The sequence below is a fragment of the Chiloscyllium punctatum genome, chromosome 7 (assembly GCF_047496795.1).
Source record: "Chiloscyllium punctatum isolate Juve2018m chromosome 7, sChiPun1.3, whole genome shotgun sequence".
NCBI lineage: Eukaryota > Metazoa > Chordata > Chondrichthyes > Orectolobiformes > Hemiscylliidae > Chiloscyllium > Chiloscyllium punctatum.
In genome coordinates this window covers 34,164,955-34,178,714 of record NC_092745.1, presented here as the reverse complement: position 1 = coordinate 34,178,714, position 13,760 = coordinate 34,164,955, and positions in this window count along the sequence as shown.

Here is a 13,760-nt window from a genome sequence, read left to right as displayed (position 1 = left end):
CGACTGAAGGCTGTGGAGGAAAGGAACTGAATCTATTCAAGTAAAAGAGAGAGATAATTGTTTTGCATTTTAACAGTTTGAAGAGAATGGGGAGAAGGCAGGAATATGGCTTTGAGAGAGAGGATCAGCCATAGATCATAGAATGCCTACAGTGTGGAAACAGGCCATTTGGCCCGACAAACCCACACCGACCCTCGAAGAAATGATGACATTCAAAAATTGATACAGCCGTGATCATACTGAATGACAGAGCAGACCCAAAGGGCCGAATGGCCTACTGCTGCTACAAATGTCTATGTGTCCATGTCTGTGTTAGCTTCAATCTCTGTCCCAGGTTATTAAGTCATTTACTCATGTAAAAAGTGCCATCCTACCCACCCTATCACTGTCCTGAATAATCTTATCCCTCTCTACCAGGTCCCTTTTAAGCCTTCACTGCTCCAAGGAAAACAATCCCAACCTTTCCAATCTTTTCTCAAAGCTCACATTCTGGTAGCATCCTGGGAAATCTCTGCCCCCTCTCAAGTGCAATCACATTCTTCCCAGAAGGTGGTGACCAGGACTTGTCCCTCTCTCTCTCTCTGACCCACATCTGCCACTTCTTTCTCTCTCCCTCTTTCTCTCTCTCCCACTGTTAATCTCTTTCATGTTCTCTCCTTCTCTCTCTCTCTCACACTCTGTCTCATAGTCACTCTCTCCAACTCACTGATGCTTTCTCACTCCGTCTCATCATCTGTTTCTCCATCTCTCACTGTCTCTATTACTCGCTCCCTCTCTCACTTCAATTAAAAGCCTCCAATTGTTATCTGTCACTCTATTCCTCCCTCTTTCTCTCTCCTTCCCTCTCTACCTCCCAATTTACAGTCTCTCTCCCTCTCTCTCTGTCATTCTAAATCTACCCATTCTCATCTCTCTCTCTCTCTCTCTCTCTCTCTCTCTCAACCCTACCCTCCCTCTGAACTTTCTTCATGCTTGGTCTCACACCCATCCTGTCTCTTTCTCTCTCTCTCTCTCCTTGTCTATTTGTCTCTTTCCATCCCTCTCAGTCACACTGTCTCACATCTTGTTTCTCTATCCCTCAACCTCACCATTTCTACCTCTCTCGGTCCCCTCACATATCTGACACCGTATCAGATGCTCGTCCCTCTATCTCTCTCTCTCACTTTCTTTCTCTCTCTCTCTCTCTCTCACACACACAAACTCTTTCTCCCTGCATCTCTCTCTCTCTATCTCTCTCTCTGTCTCGCTTCTCTCTCTTTCTGACAGTGTCCAAGGTGGTGACAGTTGAATGCAGGATAAATCTCCCCCTGCTCTGCCCCACTAATGGATGTTAACCCTTGACCCCTGTCTTCTCCTGAAGGAAGGCCCTATTTCCACGTCGACCAGGGTTTGGCCTCTCTCAAGAAGATGGACAGATTCTTGTCAAATGAAGGACAGTTCTGTGCTGTTCTGTGCTGTTGGCCTATTCTCACTGGGGACTGATTTGGACACAAACCTCATTTCATGAAGGCCTAGCAGAGAGAGGAGATCCTCAGGCCATCAGTGTGAGTTGGAGGGATAGGACAGGCTCTGACCCACTGACCCATCCCGTCCATTCACAACATGTTCCAATTCTTTCCCCTCTCCTTCCCCTTCCACGGTCAGTCTTTTCTGAAATGGAGTGGTCCCTTCCCTGTCTCACACCAAGGAGGAGATGGACAGACCTTTAATGGGTAATGGGTTAAAGGATGATGGAGAGTGGGCAGGAAAGTGGAGTTGAGTCTGAGACGGGATCAGCCATGATTGTATTAAATGGTGGAGCGGGCTCGAGGGGCTGAATTGCCTGCTCCTGCTCCTAGTTCTTATGTTCCCCCACCCCCTCCCCCATCCCTCTTACTGCAACTTTGTGAACATTCTTGGAATGTTTTGCGCATTGAAGGCGCTATGTGAACTCAAGATTTGTGTGGATTTAATGTGGGGACAGAATTGCGCACTGGCTGTGATAGCTCCTGCGGATGAATATCCTGCTGGCAGGCTTTAGCCTTCCATATACAGAATGGGGAAGTGGGGGAGGTTGGAATGTACTGCCAGGGTACACTGCACTGTCCCCTAGCAATATGGTTGACTCTCTATTGCCCTCTGAAATGGCTGAGCAAGGCTCTCAGTTGTATCAATTATGACAATGTTTCAACAAAGAAATGAGACCGGACGGACCACAGGCATCGATCTCGACACTGAAAAGACAATGACAGAAATAGCCCTGTCTACCCTGCTCCATCCTCCTTACTGACGTCAGGGGGTTAGTGCCAAATTCAGGAGAGCTGCCTTATAGATGACTCAAGCAACAGCCTGACACAGTCATACTCACAGAACCATACCTTCGAGACAATGCGCCAGACACCACTATCACTGTCCCTGCGTGTGTCCTGTCCCACCAGAAAGGCAGACCCAGCAGAGCTGATGACACAGTGCTCTACAGCCAGGAGGGAGTTACCCTGGGAAGTCTCAAAGTTGGCTCTGGACCCCGTGAAGACTCATGACACCAGGTTAAACATGGGCGAGGAAACCTTTCTGGTGATTACAAGATATCTTGCTCCCTTGGCTGATGAATCAGTCTTTCCTGGATGTTGAACAACATTTGGAGGAAGCACTGAGGGTGATGACAGCAGGGAGTGTACTCTGGGTGAGGGGTTTCAATGTCCACCACTGAGAGTGGCTCAGCAGCAGCATTACTGATCGAGCTGGTTGGTTTGTGCACTGCAGAAATTCATCACAGATCTTCAGATAGCACCTTCCAAACTCATGGACAAAAATAGAAATTGCAGGAAAAGATCAGCAGGTCTGGCAGCAAATTGCAGAGAAATCAGAGTTAACATTTCGGGGTGAGCATGAAATATTAACTCTGATTTCTCTTCACAGATGCTGCCAGACCTACAGATCTTTTCCAGCACTTTCTAGTTTTGTCTCGGATTTACAGCACCTGCAGTTACTTTGGTTTCCTTCCAAACCCATGTTCACTTCCATTTAGAACAAGAGCAACAGATACATGGGAACATTGTGAGCTGCTAGTTCCCATCGAAAAAGCTTAGCATGCTGACTTGGAAATATGTCGCTGATCCCTCAGCCAGGCTGGGTTAAAATGCTGGCATTCCCTCCCCAAGAGCATTGTGGGTCAACTTACAGCTTGTGGACAATAACAATTCAAGATGGCAGCTTCCCACCACCTACTCCAGGGCAACGAGGGACAGGGTAAAAAATGTTGTCCCAGCCGGTGAAGCCCACTTCCCACAAGTGAATATGCAAAACCAAATGAAGTGTTCCTTAGGAGGGGAGAGGGAATGTTCAGGATCCTGAGCTCCATTTCCCAGCTCAGACAGTTTGTCATCTAATGAATGAATGAGATGCCAATTTGAAGCCCAGGTTTCTATTTTTGTTCATGAGTTTGGAAGGTGCTATCTGACGATCTGTGATGAATTTCTGCAGTGCATCTTAAAGATAATACACACTGATGCTATGGAGCGTCAGTGACGGTGAGTTGGATGCTTTGAGAATGCGATGCCAATCAAGTTGTTTGCTTTGCTCTGGATGGTATCAAGCTTTTTGAGTGGATGAGAAAGACATAGGATACAATAGACATAGATAGGAAATGTTTCAAGGGATATGTGTGAAATGCAGGCAAATAAGATGAGTTCACTTCAGAAAACCTGGTCAGCATGTAGAAGTTTGGCTTAAGGGTTTGTTTCTGTGCTGTATGACTCTGTGACAGGTTCAGGGCAGTCTCACTCTGTGGACATGAGGTCTATTAAAAGGGAATTGGAGATTGAGCTGTAAAGGAATGATTTCCTGGGTTACAGGGAGAGAGAAGGGAGCAGTGGGACTAACTGGGTCATTCAAAGACATGATGGGCTGATTGGCCTCCTCCTGTCCTGTCAGATTCCAGGGAGTGCAGACGGTTCACAGTTTTCTCCCGTCTCAGTAACAAACGTCCAGCTGCTCCGAGCTCCTTCTTTCACTTCCTCTATTGGTGAAGTTTCAACCTTGCGATCTGACAATTTTTGCAGTTATTTTTTACACTGGGGCTTTTTGCTGTGGTCAGAATCTCTAATAATAAGTGTCCGATCAGTGACAATCACAGCAGCTAAGAGCAATCAGGTCTGAGGAGCCAGGCTCACTGTGAAACATATTGGCAGGATCAAAGCCATCCTCTTCAGCTCCTGGTACAAACTCCGTCCCTCTCCCTGAGCACTGTCTGCTGTTCAACCAGACTCTTTACAACTTTGACCTCATCTTTGGGGCTGATTTGAGGCCCAAATCCTCCACATCACAATTATCAGCCACTGAAACTCACAACCATGTTTTTGTGACTCCAATTGTGACCATTCCAATGTTATCCAGGAGTTCTCGGGCTGTTTCCTACTGTCCATTCTCTCCCCTGGCTACCTGCCTTCCTCACACTCTCCCAATTTTTATTTTTCTCCATTTCTGGTCTTGATGGGAAAAAGGTTTCCGGATCAGTTTCCCATCAGGTGGCTTCTCCACCTCCTGATGCTGCTTGGCCTTTTGTGCTTTTCCAGCCTCCTGTTTGTCTACTTTGGATTCCAGCATCTACAGGGTTTTGGATTTAACAGAGTCTATAATCATTAGGCATTCTAGCTGCTCGACTTACTGTCGTTTCCCTTTGGTCTTCTACATGAATTCTGATTCTAGAAGGGAAGTTTTAAATTCTTCTCAAAGGAGAATTCCTGAAGAAGGGCTTATGCCCGAAATGTCGATTCTCCTGCTCCTTGGATGCTGCCTGACCTGCTGTGCTTTTCCAGCAACACATTTTTCTGCTCTTGAGATAAATGACAACCTGAAATTTGCTTTCTTAACCACAGATTCGGCCTGCAAGTTAACCTTGAGAGAATCCGGGACTAGCACTCCCAGATCCCTTTGTACTTTGGCTTTATGACTTTTCTCACCGTTTAGAAAATAGACTATGTCTGTAGTCTTTTTTCTAAAGCGCAAGACCTGGCATTTGCTCTCACTGTATCTCTTAATTCCTTGATTGTTAAAAAAATCTGTCTTACTGAAGTAGCATCAATTTCTTCATTGAGTAAGGAATTTCATAGATTTGTGACCCTCTGGGTGAAGAAGTTCCTTCTCAATTCAGTCCTAAATCTGCTCCCCTTAATTTTGAGGCTATCCCCTCTTGTTTTAATTTCACCTGCCAGTGGGAACATCCTCTCTTCTTCTGTCTTAACTATTCTCTTTATAAGTGTATTTGTTTCTATAATATTCCCCTCATTCTTCTAAGTTCCAATGAATATATCCCAGTCTACGCAGTTTCCCTTCATAAGCCAACCCCTTCCACCCCAGAATCAGCCCAGTGAACTTACTCTGCATCCCTTTGAGTGCCAGTATAGGCTTTTCCAAGTAAGGAGACCATTACTGCACACAGTACTCCAGGTGTGGTCTCACCAGCACCCTGTACAGCTGCAACATAACCTTCCTGCTTTTCAAACTCAATCCCTTTAGCAATGAAGGACAAAATTGTATTTGCCTTCCGAATTGCTTGTTGTACCTGTAGACCAACCCTCTGTGATTCATGCATAAGGACACTCAAGGCACATGCCTTTCATTGTGTATATCCTTCCCTTATTAGACCTCCCAAGTTGGATCACCTCAAAGGTATCAGGATTAAATTCCATCTGTCATTGTTCTGCCCATTTTACAAGCTGATCAATATCAGACTGTAACCTGAGATCCAGTAATCCAAGATGGCAACAGAGTAGGACACTTCAGACCGAGTTCATCTGCTCCGTCTGTTTTCTTTTCTTCTTTCTATTCCACTTCTCTTTCCCTTTTCTTTTGTGTTTTTCTTTTGTCCTTCTCCCTTATTTCTTCTCCCAGGCACGGACCTCCAGCCTCAGTCGCCAGGCCTCTGACCTAGTGCAGACCTGATGTGGCCTTTTGGCTTGGTGTGGCAGTGTCCTGGCCTGGCAGGGAGACCTTCCAGCCCGACGAGGCAGACACTTGGTCCAACATGGTGGCCTCTCAGTTCGATGTGGTGGCCTCTCAGCCCAGCATGATGATCACTCGGCCTAGTGTGGCGATAGTGGTTCTTTCTGTATATGGTGGTCTCTCCACCTGGGAAGGCCTCAGCGCGGACTTCTGGTCTCGAGATGATTACTTAAAGTATGATCCCATGGTAACTAAGTTCTTAAGAAAGGCTTTAATGCTTGAACGTCCAGCTTTATTTCTTAATTTTCTACTTAAAACTAAAAAGATCTGCAACGTGTAACTTTGAACTTTATTCTTTCTTTCTACCTTGTTCTTATGATTCTGTACTGAGGTCCTTGTACCTAAGATGGCACCTTGTGAGGTGACGTTACATACTTTTCACTGTACTCCAATGCTTTTTTACTCAAGTACATGTGACAATAAACTAAAATAAAAATCAAATCAATATCAATAACACCTCCAATTTATGTGCCCTCTGAAAACTTTCTAATTATACAATCACCATCAATTTGTTAATGTACATTACAAACAGCAAGGGTCCCAGCCCCAATCCCTGTCTTACACCACTGGTCACAGTCTTCCAATCACAAAGACAACCCTCCACCATCACTCTTTGCCTCATATTTGGATCCAATTTGCCAAAATGCCTTGGATCCCATGGGCTCTTATCATAACTCCAGGAAAGGCAAGGGAGGTAGGCAAGTAGCTGCAGGAGTTTTCTGTGGCTATCCCCAGTTCAAACAAGTATGCTGTTTTGGAAAATGTAGAGGGTGATGGAAACTCAGGGGTACTTCGCATGAGCAGCCAAGTTTCTGGTATTGAGACTGGCTCTAATGTAATGAGAGGTACGTCGGGTTCCAACCGATCGACTGTGTTAGGGGACTCTCTAGCCCGAGGTGCAGATAGACGTTTCTGTGGCCGCAGTGAAAAATCAGAATGGTGTGTTGCTTCCCTGGTGCCAGGATCAGGGATGTCTCAGAGAGGGTGCAAAATGTTCTTAAGGTGGAGACGAACCAGCAGGATATCTTGGTACACTTTAGAACCAATGATATAGGAAGGGAAAATGTTGAGATTCTGAAGGGAGATTGCAGAGACTTAGGCAGGAATTTAAAAAGGAGATCCTCGAGAGCAGTAATATCTGAATTACTCCTGGTGCTATGAGCTAGTGAGGGCAGAAATAGAGGAGAGAGCAGATGAATGCATGGCTGAGGAGCTGGTGTTCAGGAGAAGGATTCAGATTTTTGGACTTTTGGAAGCTGTTTTGAGGTAGAAGTGACCTTTACAAGAAGGACGGACTACACCTAAATTGGAAGGGGACTAATATACTGGCAGGAAAATTTGCTAGAGCTGCTCAGAAGGATTTAAACTAGTAAGATGGATGGGTGGGACCGAGGGAGATAGTGAGGAAAGATTTCATTCTGAGATTGCTACAGTTGAGAACAAAGGCAAGTCAAACAGTCAGGGCAGGCAGGGACAAAGCAGAGAACAGGGAAGGACTGATAAATTAAACTGCATTTGTTTCAATGCAAGAGGCCTAACAGGGAAGGAATATGAACTTAGGGCGTGGTTAGGAACATGGGACTGGGACATCATAGCAATTACAGAAACATGGCTCAGGGATGGAGAGGACTGGCCGTTTAATGTTCTAGGATACAAATGCTACAGGAAGGACAGAAAGGGTGGCACAGGAAGAGGGAGAGTGGCATTTTTGATAAGGGATAGCATTACATCTGGACTTAGGGAGGATATTCCCGGAAATACATCCAGGGAAGTTATTTGGGTGGAACTGAGAAAAAAGAAGGGGATGATCACCTTGTTGGGATTATATTATAGCCCCCCTCCAGTAGTCAGCAGGAAATTGAGAATCAAATTTGTAAGGAGATTTCAGTTATCAGTCAGAATAATGGGGTGGTTATAGTAGGGGATTTTAACTTTCCAATCATAGACTGGGACTGCCATAGTATTAAGGGTTTAGATGGAGAGGAATTTGTTAAGTGTGTACAAGACAATTTTCTGATTCAGTATGTGGATGTACCTATTAGAGAAGGTGCAAAACTCGACCTACTCTTGGGAAATAAGGCAGGGCAGGTGACTGAGGTGTCAGTGGAGGAACGCTTTTGGTCAGTGACCATAATTCTATTCATTTTAAAATAGTGATGGAAAAGGATAGACCAGATCCAGAAGTTGAAGTTCTAAATTGGAGGAAGGTTAATTTTGCCGGTATCAGGCATGGTGGCACAGTGGTTAGCACTGCTGCCTCACAGTGTCAGAGACCCGGGTTCAATTCCCACTCAGGCAACTGTCTGTGTGGAGTTTGCACATTCTCCCTGTGTCTGCGTGGGCTTCCTCCGGGTGTTCTGGTTTCCTCCCACAGTCCAAAAATGTGCAGGTGAGGTGAATTGGCCATGCTAAATTGCCCATAGTTTTAGGTGAAGTGGTAAATGTAGAGGAATGGGTCTGGGTGGGTTGCTCTTCGGATGGTCAATGTGGACTTGTTGGGCTGGAGGGCCTGTTTACACACTTAGTAATCTAATCTAAAACTCTGAAAAACTGATTGGGGGCAGTTGCTCGCAGGTAAAGTGACAGCTGGAAAATGGGAAGGCTTCAGAAATGAGATAACTTGAGTCCAGAGAATGTATATTTTAGTTAGGGTGAAAGGAAAGGCTGGTAGGTGTAGGGAATATTGGATGACAAGGGTTTGGTTATGTCAGGTATGGACAGGATAGATCGAGTGAATTCTTAGAGGTATACAAAGGCAGTAGGAGTATACTTAAGAGGGAAATCAGGAGGGCAACAACATGAGATAGCTTTGGCAAATAGGGTTAAGGAGAATCCGGAGCGGTTTTATGAATATATTAAGGACAAGAGGGTAACTAAGGAGAGAATAGGTCCCCTCAAGGATCAGCAAGGCAACCTTTGTGTGGAGACGCAGGAGATGGGGCAGATACCAAACGAGTATTTTGCTTCAATTTAGCGGTGGAGAATGATATTGAAGATATAGAATGTAGGGAAATAGATGGTGACATCTTGAAAAATGTTCATATTACAGACGAGGATGTGCTAGGTGTCTTGAAATGCGTAAAAGTAGATAAATCCCCAGGACATAATTAGGTGTACCTGAGGACTCTGTGGGAAGCTCGGGAAGAGATTGCTGGGCCTCTTACTGTGATATTTGTATCCTCAATCGTCACAGATGATGTGCCAGAAGACTGGAGGTTCACTAATTGTTGCCACTATTTAAGAAAGGTGGGAAGGGAACTGTCGACCAGTGAGCCAGACGTCGGTTGCGAGGAAGTTGTTGGAAGGAATCCTGAGGGACAGATTGTCCATATATTTGGAAAGGCAAAGACTGATTAGGGATAGTCAGCATGGTTTTGTGCATGGGAAATCATGTCTCACAAACTTGATTGAGTTTTTTGAAGAAGTAACAGAAAGAATTGATGAAGGCAGAGCGTTAGACAGGATGTGTATGGACTTCAGTAAGGCATTCGACAAGATTCCCCATGGGAGACAGGTTAGCAAGGTTAGATCTTATGGAATACAGGAGAACTAGCCATTTGGATACAGAACTGGCTCAAAGGTAGAAGACAGAGGGTGGTGGTGGAGGGATGTTTTTCAGACTGGAGGCCTATAACCAGTGGAGTGTCATAAAGATTGGTGCTGGGTCAACTACCTTTTGTCATTTACATAAGTGATTTGGATATGAACATAGGAGGTAGAGTTAGTAAGTTTGCAAATGACACCAAAATTGGAGGTGTAGTGGACAGCGAAGAAGGTTACCTCAGATTACAACAGGATCTTGATCCGATGGGCCATTGGGCTGATGAATGGCAGATGGAGTTTATTTTAGATAAATGCAAGGTGCTGCATTTGGGAAAGCAAATCTTAGCAGGACTTATACACTTAATGGTAAGGTCCTCGGGAGTGTTGCTGAACAAAGAGACCTTGGAGTGCAGGTTCATAGCTCCTTGAAAGTAGAGTCAAAGGTAGATAGGATAATGGAGAAGACATTCGGTATGCTTTCCTTTAATTGTCAGAGTATTGAGTATAGGAGTTGGGAGGTCACCTAGGCCACTTTTGGAGTATTGCATTCAATTCTGGTCTCCTTCCTATCAGAAGGATGTTGTGAAACTTGAAAGGGTTCAGGAAAGATTTACAAGGATGTTACCAGGGTTGAAGGATTTAAGCTATAGGGAGAGGTTAAATTGGGTGGGATGTTTTCCTTGGAGTGTCGGAGGCTGAGGGGTGACCTTACAGAGGTTTATAAAATCATGAGGGGCATGGATAGGGCAAAGAGACCAAGTCTTTTCCTTGGGGTGGTGGAGCCCAGTACTAGAGGGCATAGGTTTAGGGTAAGAGGGGAAAGATATAAAAGAGACTTGAGGAGCAACATTTTCAAGCACAGGGTGGTGCGAGTGTGGAATGGGCTGCCGGAGGAAGTGGTGGAGGCTGGTACAATTGCCACATTTTAAAGTTTTCTGGATGGGTATATGAATAGGAAGGGTTTGGAGCGATCTGGGCCAGGAGTTGGCAGGTGGGACTAGATTGTGTTGGGATGTCTGGTCGGCATGGACCGAAGGGTCTGTTTCCATGCTGTACATCTGTATGACTCTAGGAGGAGGCTGTTCAGCCCCTCGTGTCAGTGTTTACTAACCTCACTCACAATAACGTCTCCGTTGAATGTCTATTGTTGGGAAGTAATTAAATCTGGTTTTCGAGACAGAATGTCTGACAAATATGAACTGATCAGAGTAAGTCAGGATGAATTTAAAAAGCGTCAGACATCTTTAACTAACCTGGTTACATGTTTTAACGAGGTCATTGATGTGTGAGCAAAGGGAATGTGTTGTTTATATGGACGTCCAGATGACATTCAAGGACATTCCACACAAGTGTTATAATGTTATACTTGGAACAAAGAGATAACAGATAAACATATTCTGGATCTTTCTGCACAAATGAATTCTCAAATAAATCTCAGACATGTTGGTGAACTTGGAGTTTTATCAGAGGAAGGAACTGAAGGAAATCAGTTGTTGGAGGAAAATGGTTCTGGAAAAATTAAAGTGTGTTAAATCAGCAGGGCCAAATAATCTATTTTCAGGAATGCTTCAGGAAGTGGTTGTAAAATATTAGAAACGTTGATGGTTATCTGTTTATCGACTGTGGAATAGGTCCTACAGAGTGGAGAAAGCTAATTTAACATGTCTATTGAAAAAGAGAGAGAGGGGGGGAAAATAAGAAATTTTAGATGAATTAGATGGAAATCAGCAGTGGAGAAAATGCCCAAGTTCATTATAAAATATTTTATAGTTTAGAACTTTGAAAACAGTAACAGAACTGCTTAACAAATTGACTGGAATTTTTTGAGGATGTCGTGAGTGGAGTTGTTAAGGGGGGCCCGTGGATATGGTTAATTTGGACTTTGTAAGGGGAGTAGATAGGTGATTCTGTGGTTAAAAGCGAGACTCACGAATAGCATGTTGCCTCCCAGTTGCACGGGTCAGGGATGTCTCAGATCGGCTGCAGGACATTCTGAAGGGGTGGGTGAACGGCTAGCTGTGATGGCTTATGTAGGCACCAATGATATCGGTAATAAATGGGATGAGGTCCTACAAGCAGAATTTAGGGAGTTAGGAACCATATTAAAAATGTAGGATCTCAGAGGTAGTAATCTCAGGATTGCTACCAGTGCCATGTGCTCATCAGAGTCGAAATGAAAGTATAGGCAGGATGAATGCGTGGCTTGAGAGATGGTGCAGGAGGGAGGGGTTGGATTAGTATCTGGGAGTACGATGTTATTGCTATTACTGAGACTTGGTTGAGGGAAGGGCAAGATTGGCAACTAAGTATCCCAGGATATAGATGCATCAGGCAGATAAAGAGAGGGAGGTAAAAGGGATGGAGGAGTTGCATTACTGGTCAGAGAGGATATCACAGGTGTGCTGAAGGAGGGCACTATGGAGGACTCGAGCAGTGGGGCAATATGGGCAGAGCTCAGAAACAGGAAAGATAGATGTTGGTGCTATCCTACAAGCCTCCTAACAGTGAACATGGGATAGAGGTACAAATATGTAGACAGGTTATGGAAAGAGAGAGGAGTAACAAGGTGGTGGTAATGGAGATTTTAATTTTCCCAACATTGACTGGGATTCACTTAATGTTAGAAGTTTAGATGGAGCAAAATTTGTAAGGAGCAGCCAGGAGGATTTTACAGAGTAATGTGGAAATAGTCTAACTCAGGAAGGGGCCATACTGGACCTGGTGTTGGGGAATGAGCCCGGCCAGGTGGTTGAAATTTCAGTAGGGGATTATTTTGGTAACAGTGACGACAATTCCGTAAGTTTTAGAATGCTCATGGACAAAGACGAGAGTGGTCCCAAAGAAAGACGGCTAAATTGTGGGAAGGCCAACTATAGCAAAAGTTGGCAGGAGCTGGGGAATGTGGATTGGGAGCAGCTGTTTAAAGGGAAATCCACATTTGATATGTGGGAGGCTTTTAAAGAGATGTTGACTAGAGTCAGGACAGACATGTCCCTGTGAAAATAAGGGATTGAAATGGCAGGATTAGGAAACGCTGGATGACAGTTGAAATTGTGAGACTAGCTAAGAGGAAAAAACATGCATACATAAGGTCGAGGTAGTTGAAAACAGACAAAGCTTTCAAAGAATATCAGGAAAGTAGGACCAATCTGAAATGAGGAATTAAAAGGGCTAAAAGGGGTCACGAAATATCATTAACAAACAGGGTTAAGGAAAATCCCAAAGCCTTTTATTCATATATAAGGAGCAAGTGGATGACTAGTGAAAGGGTTGGCCCACTCAAGGACAAAGGAGGAAAGTTATGTGCGGAGTCAGAGAAAATGGATGAGATTCTTAATGAGTGCTTTACGTCGGTATTCACCAAGGAGAGGGAAATGACAGATGTTGAAGTTGGGGATAGATGTTTGATTACTCAGGGTCAAGTCAGTTTAAGGAGGGAGGAAGTGTTGGGTATTTTAAAAGGCATCAAGGTGGACAAGTCCCCAGGTCGGGATGGGATCGATCCCAGCTTACTGGGGGAAGCAAGAGAGGAAATAGCTGGGGCCTTAATCGATATCTTTGTAGCAACCTTGAACATGGATGAGGTCCCAGAGGACTGGAGAATTGCTAATGTTTAAGAAGGGTAGCCAGGATAATCCAGGTAACTATCAACCAGTGAGCCTGATGTAGTGGTAGGGAAGCTGCTGGAGAAGATACTGAGGGATAGGATCTATTTACATTTGGAAGAAAATTGACTTATCAGTTATAGGCAGCATGAACTTGTGCAGTGAATGTCATGTCCTACCAACTTTATAGAAGTTTTTGAAGAAGTGATGAAGTTGATTGATGAGGGAAGGGCTGTGGATGTCATTCACATAGATTTCAGGAATGCATTTGATAAAGTTCCCCATGGTAGCCTGATAAAGAAATTAAAGTTGCATGGGATCCAGAGCGTACTCACTAGATGGATAGAGAACAGGCTGGGCAACAGAAGGCAGACAGTAGCAGTGGAAGGAGTTTCTCAAAATGGAGAACAGGAATCTGTGCTTGTACCGCACTTGTTTTTGATATATATAAATGATCTGGAGGAAGGTATAGGTGGTCTGATTAACAAGTTTGCAGATGACACTAAGATTGGTGGAGTAGCAGATAGTGAAGGGGACTGTCAGAGAATGCAGCAGAATATAGATAGATTGAAGAGTTGGGCAGAGAATGGGACAGATGGATTTCAAACCAGGCAAAGGCGATCTGATGAA